Source organism: Myotis daubentonii, chromosome 9 (assembly GCF_963259705.1).
Source record: "Myotis daubentonii chromosome 9, mMyoDau2.1, whole genome shotgun sequence".
Taxonomy (NCBI): Eukaryota; Metazoa; Chordata; class Mammalia; order Chiroptera; family Vespertilionidae; genus Myotis; species Myotis daubentonii.
In genome coordinates this window covers 59,336,989-59,359,986 of record NC_081848.1, presented here as the reverse complement: position 1 = coordinate 59,359,986, position 22,998 = coordinate 59,336,989, and the positions used below count along the sequence as shown (strand labels likewise).

Below are 22,998 nucleotides of genomic sequence, written 5' to 3'. Positions count from 1 at the left end.
TGTGTGGGCTCTCTGAAGAGAGTGGTGACGTATTTCTCATTTTGGGAATCTCATGTATGGACGCTCAGAACAATGTCAATACGGCAATCATATAGTAGTCCTTTCCGGGTATATTGCCACAGGCTCTACTTTGGTATAGCACTATCAGTATTCCGACCATTTTGTGAAAAGTGGATGCTCTTGGGAGAATAGCTGATGCTCTTATATAGCTTGTGCAAGTTCACTCAGCAAATCAGGGCAGAACCGGTTCATTATTACCACGCCCAGTTATTCTGTCAAACTCCTAGATTTGGTTTTTCATGTCTGTCTGCTTAATTACTTACTTGTGATAATTCATCACAGGCAGGGAATGGAACATCAATGTCAGAAATAGTCATAAGGAGCTTAAGCAGATTAAATGCTCATGTAAAATGATTTCTAGTGTTTACGTTCTAGTAAACCCTAACTAAACATTGGATTGAATTTCAGAAGATTATCCCCTAGCGGCCCTAATTCTTTCAGAAATAAGCATGTGTCCAGTAATGACAGGATATATTTTGCCAGGTATCTGTTGGCATAAGCAAGACTGGGTTTTGATTCTCTGATGAGGGTATATCTACGGCTCTTTTATTTTTGATGCTTCACAACGTTGAACAATTTTGTGTTCTTCCTCCCAAAACATAACTCCTCTTGACCCCAGGAGCATCCATGCACATGCCAATTGGGTATTTAATATTGACTTTCTATGCTGGTTGCATTTCTTCTTGAGTAAAGAAAAGTAAGTTAGAGTTGTTATAAGTCTTCCCCAGTGCATGTCGCAAACAGTGTTTTTTGCACGGTAGGTCTATTCTGACGGTTACTATTTTTTACAATCGGCCTCATTTCTCACTATGCCCCTGATCTCAACAAAGGGAAAGAGACTCCTGCAGATGACAACATTTCTTAGTGCGGAAGGAGGAAGGGGACATAATAATAAAAATCTCGCCTCAGTGTTTCTCCCAATGGCCTTAAGGGTGTTCTGTAAGCAGATCTGGGTTGTTACACACGTTGCAAGCATTTCCTTTTTTGATGTCTCTCAGTCACATTTCTTGCCCCCAGAGAAAAGAATCTATCTGCCTCAATATTATGTTGCTGTTTTTTTTAGTAATTTTTTTCAGTAATGGGAAGAAGCCTTCCCATTCTTATCAAACGCATTTTGTCTAATGACTTGGACCTATACTAATGCTTAATTATGTGTAGTTTTCAAAGAAGGCCTCTTCCTATGTGCCAGCAAAAGGGAACCTTTTTCCCTCAAATGACATAGAGTCGTAATATTAGAGAACATACTAAGTGCCAGGTAATCCACAAATATGCCTTGGGGGGGAAAAAGAACATTAAAAAACACACACAACATTGAGGTCATTGGCAATACTCTCCTTTCACAGATGTACAGACAGACAGAGAAAGGGTCACAGAGGGGGTTCCCCAGAGCCAGGCTGGAAATCACATCCGCTTTATTCCCAACCAAATACTTGCATTTATGATTGAACTGTACTAATCCAAAATGTATTACTTTAAAATGAATTCAATACTTAAAGGCGGGTGAATCTCTTACTATACTGACCCAGCAGTGGTTTGCAACCTCAGATCAGTCCTACCTTTGTCTTAACTAGATTTAATGCACAATTGGTTAGGCTAGTATGTGTTGACCTAAAGCCTGCTTTCTAGTACCACCTTTCAGTCTTACTTTCCTGACATTATAAGATAAAAACTGTCTCATAACCAACAAGTGCTATAGCTCACCCAGGTACTGAATTCAAAGGAGAAAAAAATGGGTTGAAAAGAAATGTTGATTCTCCCATATCAATTTAGAACATAACAGGAAAATTTAAAAGGTGTAGAAGTGGTTAATCAATAGCTCCTTATAAGTCTGATGTCACTGTGGTATCGGGGGTCAGTACTCTGGCTCTCATATATGACAACAGGATTTCAGAAAAGAGGTATTTTCCCGCTTAATTTTGGAGCTTGGAGAGACAGAGTAGAATCACATTATGTAGAGTAGATACTAAGAGCTTAAAGCAAGAAAAAATAGGTCTTTTTCTTCTCTTGGGAAAATGAATTAGTCTTTAGAAACAAATACATCAACTTCATTTTTTTGTTGACGAGGCATAGCCAATATTTATAGAGATCACAGACTATCCTAGGTTTTACTAAACAAAAAGAAACAAATACATTTGTCTCACAGAACAGCCAGAAACTACTGTGGATTTATTGGTAATGCATTTGATTTTTGAGGTGATCAAGCTGTATACCTCTATGCTATTCAAGCTAAATGCTTCATGCTCCTATCTGGTAGCTTTCCTTCATTAATTCCCCAGCAGAGACCAGCTTGCATGTTCACATCTGCTCTAAATCATAATCCCTGTGAAATGCTTCAGGTGTCAGGACAACACTGACAAATCTGTTTCATTCTGATTCCAATCTTATGTCGGTGACCTTGAAAACAGAGACAAGCAGGAATATCTGCCGAGTGCTCTGAATACCAATGTCCTTAGACCCTGAGGATGAAAAGCTTTCCAGCAGGTGCCCTCATGGTCTCTCACACTCCACTGATTCACCCTGTAGTCCAGGGCCAGAGTGGTCTTTCTACAGGGACGATCTGATCATGCCACTGCCATGGCTAAACACCGTGAGTGGTTCTCTGCAGAGTTTCTCGGCTATTTTTATCTCCAACCCACCCGAGGAATAGGACTCTATCCCCACAAGAAGTCAAAGATTCTGGGAGATCAGTATTGTGTATGTGTTGGGACTGGGTGGAATCTGTACCTCCAGGTTAGGGCAAAAACATACATAATTTGGAGAAACAATCCACCAGCAAACCTGATACCCCTCACCTACCTCTGTCCCACCAACCCCCTTGAGAACAACTGTGTGACACACCAGGCACTTCATGGCCCAGCTAGAATTCCTTCCCCACCTGATTTCTCTCTATGCCAGAATGACCACATACAACTGTGCAGGTTGTGCACTGCACACCTGTGCAGCTATACTGTGCCCTTCTTGTCTGTGCCCATGCCACCCTCCAAAGTACCTACCCCATAAATATTCTGAATTCTTTGGAATCCCCTGAAAGTGTTATGCTTTTCTGCATGCAGAAAAATGCTCCTCTTTCATCAGGTGAATTCAAATGAAGTCCCTTCCTTTGGCCATTTAACAAATATTCATTTGTTAAGTGCCGGGCAAAGTTATTCCTTGTGATATTTCATCCCCAGAGGGCCCAGCACAGTGCCAAGTATACAATGGGCACTCAGTAAATATTTGCTAAATGAGTGAATGAACAAAGTTAACACCTACTAATGCTTCACCCAGGCATCAATGCCTTTATGAAATACTAGAGGCCCAGTGCACGAATTTTGTGCACTGGTAGGGTCCCTAGGGGTTGCTGGCTGCCGTCCGGGTGCTCCCTTCCTTCCCTAGCAGTAGCCTCCCTCCTTCTGGGGCCTCCCTCCATTCCCCCGGCCGGCCCCACCCCTGGTTGAACTCCTGGAGGAACTCCAGGTCAAGGGGACAATTTGCATACTATGCTTTTATTATATAGGACTTTTGTACTCTCTAACCTTTAGATTGCCTTCTTTGAATCTTGTGAATTTCCTGCAAAGTGCCTTTAATACTTTGTTGCCTTATTTACTTGTCTATCTTTCTCTAATTCCCTGTGACCTCCCGAAAGGGTGGCATGGTTTGCATACCTGTCAACAATTACAATATGTGATAAGTAGCAGACATCGCATATTTTTGGAAAGATAAGAAAAGGGAAAAGAGGAAATTATTTGTCTTTAGAAGACACAGTGAAAAAACTGGGATGTGAAAGATAATCCACATCAACTATTGTTTAGAGAATTGCTTGAAAGATAGCTTTTAGGTCAAAGAATGAATGAATGACATAAAAAAGAAAAAGGGAAAGTCTTTTGCGAATCAATTTTTTAAAAATGGACAGGAGTCTTGGCTGGGTAGCTCAGTTGGTTAGAGCGTCATTCCCATATGCCAAGGTTGCAGGTTTGAACTCCGGTCAGGACATATCCAGGAATTAACCAATGGATCCATGAATGGGTGGAAAAACAAATGGATGTTTCTCCCTCTTTCAAGTTAACCAATAATTTTTTTAAGTGATAGGAAAGAGAAAAAGGAGAAGAGGGAAGGCAGGAAAGAGGAAGAATGTATCCAGAATTAATTAATGATACTATTCTCTTGGTGAACTTCTTCAGAAGTCCTCATTACACCTGGCATTTCTAAAAATATTGCTCACTATAGTGACAAATTACTTAGTAAAAATTTCACCCCCTCCCTTTTATCTTTTAATTCAAGAGTGTTTGGTACACTCAGCACAACTCTAGTTCTCATTAAGTCCTTTCCCACTTAGCGGACCACAACGGCTCACATTTCTGCCCACTCTGTTAACCACTCTCCAGCCAGCCATCCTTTCAAGAGGCAACCATCTCTGACACGGATTGCCTAGAAGAGATACCCTACCTTAATTTAGATCAGTTCAGCCTCCAGGGATATCATATGCTTCCTAATACCTCCTTGTCAACCCTGTTCGGTGTGTTTTTACAAGCCATCATAACTTGAGTGAAAATATTGTTTTTAGAATGCAGGCGTCTGCTCTCCAGAGAACGAGTGTTAAATTAATTTATAGGACAACAGACTCTGTCACCATCTAATATTATGCTAAAATGGCATATGTTCAACATTGGGCAACTGGGAATTCAGCTCTCTGCCTGCAGGACCCTGCCACACGGAGGAGTAAGATGGCAGGTGTTCCATCTCTGGTTTGCCATGTTGAAAGCCTGATACCTGCATTTTGCGGGTAAGTGATCAGGTTACCTGTTCCGGGGCAACTGAGGCTCTGTTAACCACAGCTGACATGTGCACACTCGTTTGTCATCATCTCTAGCTATTTGAAATGATAAAGGGTTAAATATTACTAAAATAAATAATATTTTGGAATTATTGCTTTACTGTTCATAAAGCATGTCTCATTTTTATTTCCCTAACAGTCCTTTAATAATGATGCCTTTTTCTTAGATAAGGCTTCTGAGGGATGGCTTACCAGTAAGCATTTGTTTTCCCTTTACCAGACTGCCTAAATATGGTTCCTACTAACTAGTTGTACAACTCTGAGACATTTAGTTAATCTCTCTATGCCTCAGTTTCTCATCTGTAAAATGATTATAACAATTTCTTCTTCCTAGAGTTGTTTGGACAAAGATATCAATATATATATAAGCATGAAGCAAAACTTCCTGGCACATGATACTCAATAGTAGCCGGCCATTGTTGTTATTATTATTAAAACAATAATATTGTTGTGATGATAATAATAGGCTTCTTATAGATTTTATTTAATTCTTGGAGCAACTTTTAAGTGGTGTGCATTATTATCTACATTTACATATGAGAAAATGGTAGCTCAGAAAAATTAAGAAAATTTCCCCAGATCACTTACCTAGGAACTGACAATATTTAGATGTGAATCTGATTCTCTCTGACTTGAAGACAATACTCATTACTACTTCACTATACCTGCTAAAGGAGCTTTGCCAGGGGTCCTGGTTGTCTTGAGTCCCATGGTTGTCTTCACATGGATAACACTTATTTTCTTGGGAAACCATTTTGACATCTTTATGATGTCACCATTGCTGATCATATTGCCCAGTCTGCACACACCCCAGCCACAGGTCAAAGAAGATGTTTAATATGTGCTCAGAAGAATATATCTGAATTTGAACCTGATTGATTCATCCAAACAAAAAAAAAATGTTGAAGGAATCATATAGGGGAGAGATCCCTGACAGTGTGCGAAGTACTTTCTCTTGTCTCATGTCATTTTGCTGTCACCCCTGCTCAGTACTACTCCCATTGCACAAATGGAGAAATAGGCTTAGAGAGTTTGAGCGGCTCACGAACACAGAGCAAGAACACAGATTTACTCTTCTGATTCCCAGTTTTGTGATGCGTTGTCTTTAGTAATAAAACATACATTAGGGCAAATGTAATCCTCAAACTCTCGTTTGAAGGGTGAAGTACTACTACGGGACCATAAATGGGAATACCCCACCTCCCACCTGGAACAGGGCTTTGAGTCAGAGATCTTATGGCTACTGAAGCTGGTCAGAAAAAAATGTCCGGGCTGCTTTTGCTGTTTCCTTCCGAGGAAGTTCACTTCCCAGTCTCATTGAAGACTCATGACTCTTAGTAGCTCCTTTCTGGAAGCAAACATGAGAAGAGGCTAACGAAAGAATGTAAGGATTGACTGGCAAGAGTGCCATTTGCCTCTGCTTGGAAACGTATGTAGGAGCACCTGATTCCAACAGCGGGTTAGTTCTCACCTACCGTGGTGTAAGGCCCCCACTTCCCCAGCCCTGCGCCAAATAAAATTAAGGTGCCTCACCACAATCTAACTACCTATGGCATCACTTCAGACAGGGAAGGCAAAGTTATAAATATTTCATAGGACACTCAGCACAGGGAGAGTAATGAGGTGGAAGAGGCTGGTGCTGGAAGGAACCGCTGCCCAGAGGAAGGATTTGTAGCTGGTCCGATGGAAACTAGAATTCACCCACCCCCAAAACGTAGTAACTATTCAGGAAGGAAAGCTGGGATCTGAGGGGCAATGGAAACCCATTCCTTCCACTCATCAAACGTTTGTCTGATTCAGTCTGCACTCCCATTCTCTCTTTTACACACTGATGCCAAAACCCAACAGACAGGAATCAGCCCTCAGGGAGCCACATGTTATTTTGTGATGATACACGCCAGCGATTTCCAACCTGTGTCATCTTCGGTCCTGAAAAGTAACAATATTGTCTGTAATCCAGACACTGAAAAAACTATTACTTCGCTGCTGTTTTTCATGTACCTTTAGCATATTGGTAAACCCATTAAAATGGAAAACAAAGTATTACTCAAATATATTCAGATCTTTTTTACTGACAAAATATTTGAAAACATAAGCTTCCTTCCTCTTAAAGCAAAGTGTCCATTACACAACCCAAATGGTACTTCTATGGGTATTGACTTGACTTCTGTGTGTTTTTGAAAATGGTCACAATAAAATGGTAGAGAAAAAAATTCACCCAAATCCAATCCGTCCTCACCATATCCACTGCTACCTCCCTAGTCCCAGGTTCTTTCATCTCACCTGGATGACTGCAATGACCTTCTAACTGCTCTTCCTGCATCTGCCCTTCCTTGCCCCTCAGTATATTCTCAACAGAGAAACAAGAGGGATCTTGTTAAAACAGAAGGCAACTCATGCTACAACTTACTCAAAACCCTGCAGGCTCCCCACATCCGATGGCCTTCAAGTTCCTGTGTGGTCTGGACTCCCGTGACCTCTCTGACTTCCTGTCTCAGCACTGGGCCCCCAAATGCTCTGTTACAGCCACATGGCCTCCTTGCTTTTTCTCAGACACTCCACCACTCCGGGCATGCTCCTGACTTGGTGTCCCTTCTGTCTAGAAGACATTTACCCCCCAGGTAACTGCAGAGCTAACTCCTTACCTCCTCCATGCTCTTGCTAATCTCTCACCTTCTCAATGAGGTTTACCCTAATCACTCTTTTAAAATCACAGTCCCTGCTCCTGGCACTCCCAATCTGCCTTACCCGGCCTTACTCTTCCTTCTCCACCCACCATGACATTTGCTACTTTCTAGTAAGCTCTACAACGTACAATTGATGTTTACTGTTTATATAGCATAATTCCTCCTAACTAGGGTTGCCAGATTTTTATTATATAAAAATACAGGATATCCCATTGAATTTAAAATTCAAATAAACAATGAAGAACGTTCTTAGAATAAGTATTTCCCCTACTGTATTTGGAACATACTCATTCTAAAAAGAATTGTTTATCTAAAATTCAAGTGTAACTGAACATTATTTTATTTTATCTGGCAACCCTACACACACACACACACACACATACACACACACAAATACATATACACAGGAATATAAAGTCCTCAAAGGAGTCAGGAACCTACTGTTTTGTTCTCTGATATATCTTAGCCCCTATAACACTGCTTTTTCATTATATATGTTCAATAAATATGTCTTGGATTAATGAATTATTACACATTTTCTCAGGATGGCCTCTGCAAAAACAATGGAATAAACAGCTAAAGACGTGTGATCCAGGAAATAGAGGGTCCAGTGTAAGAACAAGTTAAAGACTCAGGTGACACAGTGAGGCCAACCTGAGGAAGGGGGAGATGTGCAAGGACCGGAAATGAAACTGATAGATGAACTGGTGTGTCTTCCTGTGACATCATTGTGATGGCTTTTACAGTTCTCCAAGGAGCTCTGGCTAGGGGCTTCTTAGTCAGACTTACGACAACAAAATGAGACATTACTGACTTCAAGGAAAATAGAAATTGTTATAAAAGGAAAAGTAGTTGTGGCACACTACAATGTTTACATGATCACAATAAAGTAAATGCTGAGTATTGATTTTTAAACATTTTCTATGGTACATGCATAAGCCCCAAGGTAGCTCATGATTGTACCATAGGAAATGTCTGAAATTTAAAAACAAAGATACATCAGCATCACTGTGTGGTTTGAAAACTTGGAGACAAAAGAAGCAGCTACAAGAGGTAAAACTAGTTGCTTCCAGGGAGAACTCAGGAGAAAGGAGTGGGAAGGGAAGGAAAGGGAGGAGGCAAGTTTGCTCTTTGGGGTCAGACATCTTATAGCACCATTTTATTAATGACATACATGAATTTCTTTATAAAAATTAAAGTTAAAATACTCAGTTCTTCTATTTAAGAAAACAAAAGAAAAATGGGGAAAATAGAATTTCTAAAACATCAACATAGGAAATATATATAATTCATCATCCAGAAAACAATTTACTGCTATAAAAATCATATTCTTCTTTTGCAAACTAGCTGGCAAATTCTCATATACGTCACTACACAAAGATGTAATTTTATCTGAAATCACTACAAAATTAATGATGATCTTTTCCCCCACTTTGATACACTTCAGGAGTAGTGTATAATGGAAGAGTATTCAGGCCCTACGTACCTCTGGGCTACCCAAATCTCAAATGGGTTTTCTAACATTTTAATAGTACCTAATGGCTTATTTCATTTTATCCTCTAATGTTACTTTTAAAGTTATTTTCATATTACACACATTTGGATTTTTCCCATCACCAAGCAAAACCACCATAATATCTTCAGGTAAGACTGTGACATTAACTTTGCTTTTATGTACTGGTTCCCTTTTAGTTATCTTCCCCTTTTCTATAACATGTTCTTGACTCTTGAACAATCATGAGTCTCAGCATTTCTCTTCTAGAAACTCTTTCCAAGATCATGATCCCTTGTTCTTATTTCTCCCTGAACTCTAATAGAATGCCACACCCTCTCCAAAGCTTGATCCCTGTGGTCCCTGTGATCCTAACTGGCTCCACAAACCTTCTCTGAGGCACCAAAGGCTTGCTCTTCCCCTAACTCCATTTCTCATGCTGTGTGAACAGGTCAAGAGCATAGAGGAAAAGTATAAACCAATCTCACCTATCAATGTATATGTAAAAATATTACTATTTGTATATGGATTTTTAAAAAAAATCTTTTGTTTTTATCTCCCTACACAGTTATTCTCTTTGCTACACATTGTGAATAGATTGGTTTGTTCTGAATTTTTTTTAAAAAAATTACTGAATGTTCTATGTCCATCATTCATTTTCCAATATGAGTAGGTGAAGTTTAGAAGCTTCCAAACTGTTTGGCCTTCATAAAGATGAAGTCCAGAAGAATTAAACAATTCATAACCAACTGTGTCTATCCATTCTTGCTTCAGGGACTGGTCACATGCTCACTTATAAATGAGCCTTTTGTTCTCTGGGGCCACACACTCTCTTGGTAAAAGTCACACATATCTAATGCTCTAGGAAGTTATTAACCAAAACTGCCCCTCAAATTCACCTCCTTTTCAGACACAACCTCACAAAGTTTGCCTGGTGGTTTTCCTGGCTCTTAAATTTACTTTTACCTTTAAAAATTCTGGTATCTTTTTTCTTGTCAAAGTTTACACTAAAATTTTCACCAGCCCATCTTCTATTTTTATATTTCCATAATTTTCTATCTCTATACTCTCATTTCTGTTCATGATTTTATAAAGTTCTTCGTGTGTGTGCGCGCGTGTGCGCACGCATGTGTGTACAGGTGTGTTATATACACATGATTAGAGAAATAACTTACATAAATTTATCCCATCTGATACTGATACATATTGGGATCTACCATCATCCCTGTGTCTTTTCTTCCTTCCCCTACTGTTAAGAGGGATACTGTTTGACTAACTGGGGCCTGGCCAGAGCACTGGAACAATTTTCTATTTGTTTATCTGTATAGTCCAATTCTCTCAAATGACAAAATTCACAGAACAAATCCTGAGCCATGTGGGTCCGTTGGCCACTTCCTTTTCTTTCCTCAAGCGCCCGTTGCACATGATAAGTTCCTGTTTGTACATGCGTCTTCACATATTTGGGGGACTTAGATGCATGGCAATATCTGCAGGTCACTAAGAAACCATAGTTTTCAAGTAAAACACCATCCTGTGTCCCTCTTATTATAAGTTAAATAATGATGTCGAAGCATTAACAATACCCACTCCTCATTCACACATCTAACCTATATTTCCTAACACTTTGCTTCAAATTCAGCTAAACTTCCAGTAGTGTACTTGTTTATATAAGACCTCACATACAGACTCCAGTCCGAACTTGCTAACAGAAAGGTGTCCATGCTGACAACACGACTGACAAACTCACACCACATAATTACCATCTACAGCCATCCCCTTAAACATATGATTGACTGAATAAATGAATGAATAGATTGGTTGAATTTGCTTACAATTCACTAGGCATTACATCATTTTTGTCATCAATTATTACAAACCCTAGATAAATTAAAAATGATAAAAATCACTAGTTTATATGTAATGACCACAGCATGCTTTTACATGTGTAGTTCTCAACCCAGGAGGCATTTGGCAATTTCTGGATGCATTTTCGGTCCTCACAAATGGAGGGGTAATTGCACTGGAGTCTGGTGGGTAGAGGCCACAGATGCTACTAACACTCCTACAACTCACAGGACAGTGCCCTCCATAGAGAATTATCTGGTGCAATATGTCAACCATGCAGGATTTGAGGAACCCTCTTCTACACCATATGACTGTTCATACAAAGTAAAATTAAGCTGAAACCATTCCTGTAAGAAACATTTGAATTATTTTCCCCATCTCAGCTGTAATTTCTTGTTTTTTCCTGTCACCTGAGCTCTCCTTTTAGTGTTGTTTTCACCCACGTGATTAGTTAACATGCAAGACACAAAATATTTTGCTATAGGAATAATAACAGTAACAAGAAAGGGGCTGCAGTGGCTACACAGGGCAGAAGTGCAGTGCTGAAATGCAGACCAGAGGAGGAAATGTACACCATCTCATGTTGCAAAGGCACCCTGATACCTTTCAAGACCGACAAGCCATGTGACGAGCAAAAAGCCTGTAAACCATTTCGCTTGGGTCAACCATTTCATACTTGAAGAGATAAAGGGAACAAGTAAATTCCCACAGACACATCTCAACGTTATGTAATGTCTGTTTCAAAATCGCTATCAAGGTACCAAGCAAGCTGTTTTCTAACCTTCAATACCTGTCAACGAAAATGTAGCAAAATTGACGTTCTTACATCTCGGCACTAGGTGGCAGCAGCACACAAGTGTGTGGGCTCATCCTCGACTAAAAATTAGTGCTGCACTGTTAAAATTCTACTGGAATGAAAGCAGTAAACACATTTTTCTCCAACATATCTCATCATTGCCTTGTATTTATTTTACTGGGCTTAAAAAGCACTAAGCTTCTTTTTTTTTTCCTATGTAAATCTACATTTCACTGTAGAATATTTGTGAGAGCAACATTTAGTTTATGTTTGTATGTATACACATATATACACACAAACTAATTATAGACATGATAATTATGCATGTTATATGTACATAGATTACATATATCACATTTAATTGCATAAATTCTTACATGCAATACATAATGATGATGAACATGATACAATAATAAATAATAGTGATTCCCCATTGAGCGATTTATCTCATTTAATGCCTTTGACAACCTTATGTAAAAGCTTCTCCCTTTGCAGTTTAATTGCCAAGCAACACAGAGATTGAACGACTTGGCCAGGGACACACAGTGTAATGAGCCACAGAGTGGGATTTATGTTACACATTTCACAGAACTCGAAGTCTGTGGTATTTTTGAGACCAGGGATTTTGTCTTAATTTCTATTCTCCCTTACCAAAGGCTGATAAATGCTCAAACAAAGTGCTATATCAGCTGTAAAAACAGCTTGTTCCCATTTCATAGTGTTAAGAAAAAACAATTCATGTGGGAAACTAAAGACAGTTACTCGGATGCATATTAAAATGTGGATTGCCAGACCTTATCCCAGACTAATTGAATCGGATTTTCTTAGGGAGGGTAGTTTTCTTAAAATTCTCCAGGTAATTCTACTAGATAGCTATTGCTGAGCACCTATAGGATGGTGACTACGAGTAAGTTTTTAATAGTTTTAGAAGCCTTTCCTCACTTCTTGTTGATAAATCCTCAAAGAGAGAACTGAAAATACCCAATAGTCAGGAAGAAGGTTATGGGTGTGATGCTTGGCCCTGAAAGAGATACAGGTATGCAGCTCACCCGCACCAACAACATCCCACCCGTTGGTGTTCTATTCCTTTTGTGATCAATTGTGTGCCTTCAGTGACACAGGCAGGAATCTGTGTTTGCCTGTTGAAATAAACAGTATTTCCACAAGGCCAACATTCATGGAGGTCTGTGGCAGACAGAATCATTTCCATCCTACATTACTGATTATCTTTTAGGACCACAGCAAAATGTCTAGGATGTATCTTGAGAGGTAATTTATTATTAGTGCTAACTATAAATGCCTATTATTGAACACAGATCTTTGCACATAATGGATGAGTGATAACCTTTTACTGAATGAGTATCTGGATAAATGGGCAACGCACAGTGACTTGTTAAGTGATGAGATCTAAGGCTGGTCTTACTGGTTGAGCTTCCAAAATCCACCTCAAGGCATTCCTAAGTAGTCTCTGCCGGTATGTCTATCCAGCCAATTGTTTACAAAATAGTCAAAATCGATGGTGACATCTCAGATAAAGTTCTCCTTTTCACTAATTAAAAAAACAAACAAACTCAACTGATATACATGCAGATCTGCTTTCAAATAATGGAGGTCTGGCAAGATTTGTGATTGTTTTAGCATAACTATGAGACGTAATTAGGAACATTTTATGCTCTTCTGAGGTGGCCCCAGCAAAGGTGGCTTGCCTTTGGAAAGATGCAATAATAAGAGAATGGGTTTTGCACTGTTGTTTTTTACCCCTTTGGTTTTTAACCAAAGTTCCCCATAGAAAACGAACTCCTTTTGCAGGACTTATCCAATAAGTCAGCCTTTTAAGCTCAGAATCCATTCAGAACATGACATGGAACTCATAGTATTTGCGTGAAAGCAATTCCTGGACACGCTAACATGTTGACATGTTCTCGAATTATAATGGCAATTCTCCCATAAAAGTAAAACCATCAATGTTAATATTTCTGGGGGGTTTTGGGGTCATTTACTAGTATATTCCTGTAGACTCCTCATCCAACAGAGGAGGCTTCCTAACACTCGGAGGCTTTGTAACAACCCTTCCGTGATGGGGGCATGTCACCCAGTACCGTGAGTGGCAGGGAGCTCAGAGCAAACACTCCAAGAGCCGCAGTAGCAAAGGGAAAGGTGGAGACGCACTTAGCAAAGAGCCTCCAAGAAGACTGCGATCCACACAAACTGTCCAGGCACAGCTGTGGAGTGACTGGGACATTCTCTGATTCCCAGGACATCAGCTAAGTCCTTTAATCAGCACGTACAATGTTCTGTTCTGTATAAAAAATTGTTCTTGAATATAAAGCAGCTGGTGATTCAGTGCCATCTGGCACTTCCTGGTGAAGCACAGCTCCTACATAGTAAGAATGTGTCAGGAGAAAGGAAGAATAGTTTCCAACGAGGACAATGCGACAGAATGAATCAGAGAAGCTAGGTGAGAGTGTGAGAGAGGACACCACCACCCACTCAGGACAGTGAGACCTGACTGTCCACACAACCTATAAGGATGTCCTTTCTGAGTGCCGTGGGTTATTTTTTTGTTTTTCCTTCTCAGCAATAATACATAGAGTAGGTTGGGCTTAGTTGACAAAACAACTACAGCTCAAACACAGATCAAACAAGTGTCCTTGACCTTCAGAATCACTGAGGATAGAGCATGGAGAGCGTGATAGGGGAACTTTAGAATTTTTTCTACTCCTCCCCCACTCCCCCACCAACCCCCTATTGTTCTCCAAAAGTGAGGATGCCCTTGCCATTTAATCGAAGGCGTTTACTTTCATTAGGTTTATTGGAGCCTTCTATACTCATGCCAGAAGCTGCAAAGGGGTCTGCAAATGAGTCTAATCTATGACCTCAGACCTTATAGAGGGGGACACCTAGGAAAGAACACCAGGAAGAAAGACACTAAGAGGGATGTCTTACAGATGCAGGTTAAACGCGCTTCCGTGAGAGTGAGGATGAAGATAAGCAGAGGGCCGCCCTAGGCCACGTGTGAGAACACGTGTGCAGGACCAGGTGTGATTCCCAGGCCCCCGGAGGAAGGACACCGGCAAGAGGAGCACACCCAGATGGTGAAGAACCCAGCAGACCTAGATCGTGCGATGGGCTCAGTGAACTCCTCAGAGTGATCAGCTGCCCCTTATAGTTTAAGCAGTTTCTGCTCCAGGCCACACACTTACTGTACAACAACCTGGAAGGCAGGCATTTCTATATCTATTTTACAGATGAGGACACAGGCTCCCAGGAGAGCAGTGACTCACCAGGCAACACCGCTAGTCATGGCAGAGCTGGGGAGGGGAGGTCTTGGTGGGGCGGTGAGAAATATGAACTATCTAGGCCAGAAAATACCTTAGATAGCAATCCAATGCTTTGCTTTTCACAGATCATGACAGGGGGCCCTTAATTGACATGACTTGCTCAAGCTGCCTTTGCCAGGATCCGCTGAGTCTTAACCTTGTTGAGACTTCAAATGGTGCTCCCCAATCAGTTCACAATTAAGGAACCCTTTTACTTCATTTTTCTTTTAAAGCCCATGTTTTGATGGAATGAGGGTGAAGATGATGGTGGTGATGATGATAATGACCATGACTTTTATAGGTAATCAACCTTTGTAAGTTACTGTGTGCTCATTACTGGACTGGGTATCCTTTCTAGTTCTCATTAACAAATATGTCATAGATATCATGAATCCCCTTTGTTATCGATGATAGAATTCATTCTCACAGTTGTTGCGTGACTTCAAGTGATAAAAGAATACCAGGGAGGGCTCTGTTTTCTCTATACACCCCCCCCCCCCAGCCCCTTTTCATTCTCCAACAGTGAGAATGCCCTTGCCATTCTTCTTACATATCATGCTGAGAGAATTTGCCTGCAAAATCTGTTTATTAAGAAATAACTTACTCCCCATTTTAATTAATCAAAACATATATAGAGATAGAGATAGAGACAGAGATAGAGATAGAGATATATATGCTATGTAAAACATCAATTGATTAGAATAAAGAAATAATTATTGTTCTAGCTAATTTGGCTCAGTAGCTAGAGCATTGCTTGTGGACCGAAAGAGTCCTGGGTTCAATTCTGATCAAGGACACGTACCTTGGTTGCAGGCTCCCCCCAGCCCAGGCCCTGGCCAGGCCTGTGCAGGAGGCAACCAATTGATGTTTTTTTCTGTCTTTCCCTCTCTCTTCCACTCTCCATAAAAATCAATGGAAAAATATCTTCAGGCGAGGATTAACAACAACAACAAAAGAAATAATTATTATACTAATTTGACCTAAAGCCTGATGTTTTGGTGCACCCACACACCCTGGCCATTGGTGAAGGTACAAGTATCATTTTGCTTTCTGAGATACTGAAATTAGCCTATGAACCCTCATTTCTACAAGCACAAGACCTGAGGGTCTAGCTATCTCAAGGTGGATTACTTTGTTACATTATTATACAAAATAATTCCTGCTGATTTTATGTTCTGGGTCTCCATATTTCACGGAGTTAAATAATAAACCCCATATTTATTCACACATTTTTAGATAGAAGCACAGATCCACAATTGTGCCTTGCTTTGCATTAAGGTTCCCAATGAAATCCCGTGAGCTGTTAAAGGGGCTCCGAATCTTTGCCTGTAGAAACAAAGGCACTAGAAACACGCAAGAGGTAATGAGCACTGCGCTTCTCTCTCTGGGCAAGAAAAATTACAAAAGAGGAATGATAGATGGTGCTTGCCAGAAATTTTAATTAAACCTGTGAGCGAAACATTCTGAACCAGGCCAAGTGGCAGCTGCACTCATACATGACCTGCTGAAATAGCAGGGGCGGGGACCTGCGTCAGGAAATAGAGATCCTGTGAGGGCAGCCATAATATCCTTGAATCTCATTTAATCCAGCTCTCCATAAAGCCTAGCTCTGAAGGGCCTGCTTGGGGACGCCTCTCGCTCAGGAAATAACTCAGAATACAAAGCAATCTGCTCTCGCTTGCCTAGTGACACCAGCGTGTGGACCACAGTGTGTCTTCAGTGTGTGTGTGCTGTCCCTTGTTTATCCAAAGACAGTATTCCCTGCCACTCCACATGGCTACCTTTGGTGCAATACTTACGTCACGAAAAGTCCCCCACCACGGAGGATTCCATGTGAAATGTCTCTACGAATTATGACTAAAGAATACCAGGTATCCGTCTCCACTTCCTAAGTCCTCCTGCTGCCTGCTTTCCCGGAAAGACATTGAGCAGACGTGTCTTTTCTTATCCATGTTTCCACATGTTCCCTCATCAGGCTTTGACACACATTTGGAGACAGGAGGAATAACTTAAAAATAAGACATGAACGTGGTTCAGTCCTGACTTCATCACTTGTAAGCTGTCTGATTCTGGCCTGATTTTCACTGCTCAGCTTCTCATCTGTGACTCTGTCTAGCTCTGGGGGCTGTTAAGGGCCAAATGTCCTTAATTCAAGGTGCTTTGTAAATAGTCAAGCATGAAGTAAACAGGGCCTGTGACTATTTTTTCTTTCTTTCTTTCTAAACCATGCTTACTCTCCTTTTGAAAGTTAAAGACTTATATGGCTTGAATTCAATCTTGCATCCAGTTAGAATTAAGCTTCTTGCAAGTTGATACATTTCATGAGAAAAGCATGCTCTTCCTTATTAAAACCAGCCACGATAGGTTTGTCTCCTGTAAGAATTCCACAAAAACAGCCAAACAAAAACAAAAACCGCTATTCAAAAGCATATATCATTTTAGTATCAGTAACTCTTGTGCCTTTAAGTTTTATTACAAATTCCAGAATCAAAGTCGATTCAAGGCCACAATTAACGCTGGATGATCTGCCACATGCAGTTTGGCTTACATCTGATCTTCATGGTGTTTACCCTGACTTCCTGGGAAGGACAGACCATTCCTACTACCTTTTATCTTTCTCCAGGGCAGTAGAAAGTTTAGTGGGGGCAGAGCTGCTAGAATAAAAGGCTCCTTTCCCAGTCTCCCTGCAGGTGGATGCGGCCACATGTCTAAGTTACAGCCAAGGAGATGTAAGCAGAAGAGTCAAGTGAGTCAGGAACTTTCCTTAAGTGGCACAGATGCTGTGTCCCTTCTTTATCCCTTCCTCCACGGTTCTGCCCGGGGCCATGTGTCTGGGACCCAGCACTAGCAATGGCAGAGTGATGGGCTGGAGAAACCTTGAGTGCCTGAGGACTCTGAGGAGCAGTCATCCAACTGCCCTGGACTTGCACGCTGGAGAAATAGACTTCCATCTTCTTTAAGTCACTGACGTCTTGTTGGTTTTTGTTTCTCACAGCCAACTAATGCAATCCATTTTCCACATCCGTGTTTTCAGAGTCCCTCAACTTTCCAAAACCCTGCACTGTCTCAACAGTATGTTTATTCAAGTACAATACGTTTGGCAAACACAGGGAGGGACAGAAGTAGGTTTACAGTTGTGAGTACCCAAAATGCAGAGTTTATTCTTATATTATTATTTCTTAATTATTTGTATCATTTTCTATAGGAACAATGGCAAACCTACTTTTGCCTCACCCTGTATTTATCACACAACACTCACATGCAAGACCAAGGACCAGAGACTGTGCTGTACTGAGAGGAATCTCTGAGCCACTCCAATATCAGTCACACCCTAAAGGCCCTTAATGATGAAGAAGGCAAGTCTAGGGTAGGCACTGCGGATCAGAACCCATGACAGACATGTGGGGAGGTAGGCAAGTTTTTTGGAGGAAGGACAGCAGGGGTAAGGATTAAAAAATGAGATGTTAGGAAATGGGCAGAGAAAGGATATGCATTCCAGAAAGACAAGCAGTGTTCCCAAAGGCCGTTCAGCAGAAAACAGCATGGCGTGCTGAAAGAAGGGAAGTCCAATATGGCTAGAGCTGACGAGGGAGATGACAGGTAGAGTGGAGGGTAGGTGGGCATGGTCCAAAACTTCTCACTCTATTCTCTATGGTCTCGCCATCACCTCCCAAACTACTGGGCTGGACAAAAACTGAGAAAGGTGACTAGCGCTCGTGAAGAATAAAATTCTACAGCCCATGCTTCAGAATTTTCTTGTGGGTAAGCAGATAGAATTTAAACCCACACCACAGAATCAAAGCACTCCCTGATTCTAGGCTGTTTTCCGCCCCAAAGGAAAAAACACTGAAGTGATAAATGATAACACTTAATGGGACCATTGTTTTTCCCTAGTTTATATAAGAATGAACAGACCAAGCTAAAATATGCAAGTCATTCCTCTCAACAGAACACTTCTTGTTCCCCTCTGTTCCCAATACTTCTCATTTACAGAAATAAATAAATAAATGTAACTCTCCTCTAGCGGAAGCTGACTTCTCAGAATTATTTTTCTTTGTTTCCTACATACGGAAATATTGATGCCTTTCACTCAGCAAATGCGGGGACTCTTAACATCCTCCATGGAACTGGGAAGAGTGAAGAACCCATTAAAAAGATTAAATAATTCACAGAGGACACTAGAGGGAAGGTGTCCCTTCTCTCTATGCTTCCGAGCCTTCGTGCATGCTGTTTCCTTTCTGATTCTACTTGAAATGCTTTCCTTTCTCCTTAGCATCCTAGAGCCTCATCTCAGACTTCCTTCTCCTAATAGCCTTTCTTGGTTCCACAAGTTCAGATTAATGGAAAAATCCTATGATAGGTAATCATATTGGGAATTCCAACTCCAAATCTGAAGAATGTCTCCCATGAAAGATTAATGAAAGGTAGATGTCTAAATTAAACTTTGATGTCCTCCCAACATGATCTAAATCCTTAAAGTCAATATACCAAGTACTGCTTTAAGTTCTCTCCCAAGCAACTCAACTATGTGTTCCTTAGATAAATATTCAAATGTTTTCTTCTTTTAAAATATGGTCAAAGTTCTCTGTCTAATATAGCACACTAAATACATGTTGCTCACAGATATGTCTTGTTTATAAAGCCCCTCACTTTAAGGAAATCAGAGAGAGAACATGGTTGAAGATAAGCCAATTTTAGTAGATCCAACATGCAGTAATGTGAGAAAGCACTAGTTTATTCTGTAGAAATACTTATAACATAATAAATATATTTGGAGATTACTGAGTGTGAAATTACATGTAAAATTAAATAAAAAAAACTACCTTGATGTATTTGACTGGGAATGTCTGAGCAGCAAAGCCTGGGTGGAGGCATTTTAAGTACATCAACACTTCCCTCAGTATCCTCTGGTTATATGGAAACTGCTGTGATCTAAATGGTTAAAATGTTTACTACGTTTTCTATAGCCTGCTGTGGGAAGGGAGTCAAAAGTGCCATCTTGAGTCCTGGCCAGTGTTCCAAATGTCAACCCACACACAGAAGGGTTGTGGGTTCGACTCCTGGTCAAGGGCGCATACCTAGGTTGCAGGTTCAATCCCAGGCCCTGGTCAGGATGCATGCGGAAGGCAACCAATCGATGTGTCCCTCTCACATCCATGTTTCTTTCTCTACCCCCAACCCCCACTTTTCCACTCTATCTAAAATAAATAGAAAAAATATCCTCAAGTGAGGATTAACAACAACAAAAAAAGTGGCATCCCGGGAGTGAAATGATCTAGGATGTGCCATCAGGGCAGACAGAAAAGATAATCTTGCTACAAAGAGAACAACAGTTCACATCAAGCAGGTCCCAGGACAAGTGTTAATTCCAGCCCTTTGCCCACCTCGCAAGATCTGAAGGTGGTCTAAATCTGAGGGACTAAGACTGAGGGGTGGAACTGGGCTTAAGGAATGAAGATGATTAGAACATAAGACCCTCCTGTGAAAAGGCGTATGAAACAAGGCAGGAAACACTGAAAACTAGGTACAGACTAGGGCAGTGATGGCGAACCTTTTGAGCTCGGCGTGTCAGCATTTTGAAAAACCCTAACTTAACTCTGGTGCCAGATCACATATAGAAATTTTTTGATATTTGCAACCATAGTAAAACAAAGACTTATATTTTTTATATTTATTTTATATATTTAAATGCCATTTAACAAAGAAAAAATCAACCAAAAAAATTAGTTTGCCTGTCACCTCTGACACTCGTGTCATAGGTTCGCCATCACTGGGCTAGGGTCATGAGACTCGGAGGTTTTTTTATGTGTGTGTGTTTTTTTTTGGTTGGGGGCGGGGGGAGGGGGTGGCCTAGGCCTGGAGGAGCCTGCAACCAGGGTATGTGACCTTGACCCATATCGAACCTGCGACCCTTTGGTATGCAGGCCGACGCTCTATCCACTGAGCAAAACCAGCTAGAATGAGAGTCAAGGTTGAAGACAGCTTAGCAAGCCTCTCAGCAAGAGTCTCAGGGTCAGGAGGCCGAGCTTCCTTCAGGGAGTGGCATGACAGCAAAGTGGAACCATAAGCAGCAGACTGCAGCCCTGGAGGAAGAATTAGGGGGTTGGCCTCTGCTGATCTCCAGGTATTTCAGCCCTTGGGTCCAAGGTGTGATAAAGCCTTCCAAAGCCTGCTTGCCAAGGTCTCAGAAGCCCTTCATATTCTCCCAGAATTTCCTGGGTTCAAAGCCGAAAGGACCGATGACCCTGGAACGGGCTGCAACTGCTGAAGGGCCTCTGATTGTTCCAGGGCCAGAAAAGAGCCCAGTGATAAAGCTCGGCTCCAAGCTGTTCTCTGGGCATTACTGGGTCTCCGAGAAGTGTCTCCAGGAAGCAAGTCTTGACCTTGATTTTTGTGCATTTCACTTCACTTGGGACAAGGCCAGTGTTGTCATTCTACATCTACATTTAAATAGTAAAACAAGGAACTAGGATGAGGGCGCCATTCCAGAAACTTGGCAAAGAACCCTCTCTTTCTCTAACTCATCTTCTCTGGAAAGAAAAAGGGAAGGCAGAGAAAAGGAGAGAAATGAACCCTACTGAGTTTAGCCTCTCCAAAGTGGGGCTTCAACTGCCCCTCCCCCAAAACAACTAGCATGCCAGCCCCACTACAAACCTTCCCTATAAAATCCATGCTGTCTACTGAGATCATATGAACTTCAAAGATTTTCTTTGGAGACTCACCCTAAAGTACAAAGAATTGTGACTAGGGTTATCAGATAACTATATTCCTGGCTTTTTAATTCAATTTGTGCCCTCAAAAAAGACACTTATGAAAAAAAATACTTTTAAGATAAGCAAGGAGAGGTGTGGCAATGTAAGTGGTGAAAAGAATACAGACACTCATATTCTTTGAACCAAGAAAACCAGTCAGGCAACATTTTCCCTCTTAACCAAGTGACATCTGAATAAGTGAAAGGCAAACTTCACACCCAGCCAGCAAGAGTGGTTCAATCAATCTCGGTGATAAATGGGGTCAAGGCTGTCATAGCACAAGGTCTCTGGTTAGCACAAGAGACCTGGGTTTCACCTTCACTTAATGGTCATGGAATCTCCCCTTCCAGGTAAGTATTCACCTTCACTTAATAGTAACTTGCTTCATAAGTCTTTATGCAATGTCTTCAGCAGGTCCAAGGAAAGTTATCTGCTGTTTCTGCCCCAACATGATCAGAAACTTATAAAACCCTAATGTTTTATAACAGAGGCCCAGTACATGAAATCTGTGCATGGAGCAGGGGCGGGGGGGTCCCCCTCAGCCCAGCCTGCACCCTCTCCAACCCAGGACCCCTCGGGGGATGTCCAACTGCCTGTTTAGGCCCCATCCCCGGGATCAGGCCTAAACTAGCAGTCGGACATCCCTCTCACAATCCTGGAACGCTGGCATCTAACTGCTCGCCTGCCTGCCTGATCACCCCTAACTTGCCCCCCCTCCCGGCCTGATCACCTCTAACTGCCCCCCCTGTCGGCCTGGTCGCCCCACACAGCCTGCTGTTCGTTTGATCATCCCTCATCAACCCCCCTGCCGGCCTGGTCGCCCCAAACAGGTTGCTGTTCAGTCGTTTAGTCACCCTCACTAACTCCCCTGCTGGCCTGGTCACCCCATGCAGCCTGCTGTTTGGTCATTACTGTTACTGTGATGGCATCCTGGACAATTTGCATATTCCTCTATTATTAGTATAGATTTTCAGGTCCTTTGAGGGGGACTTTAGAAGTGACTCTTCAAGAACTAACCTCTTTCTCATACTTGTCAATCTTTAATGTCTATAACCAACTAAATATGTCACTGTTAGAATCATTAGTATCGTATGACCAATTATTTACATTGTTCAGCATGATTTTTACAAAGAAACAGAGTTTATACAGAAATAGTATCCTCCATAATTCTAGTAGTTCTTTGCACATTTCACATATTCATGTATTTGGTGACTAAATGAAGAATAAATTATG

General features: G+C 41.2%; 1 protein-coding gene across 5 annotated transcripts in view; it reads right to left on the bottom strand.

The window, feature by feature from the left end:
• GAS2 (growth arrest specific 2) overlaps positions 1-22,998 on the bottom strand; it is a 121,967-nt gene that overhangs the window by 5,392 nt on the left and 93,577 nt on the right. The gene's annotated exons all lie outside the window — the stretch shown is intronic.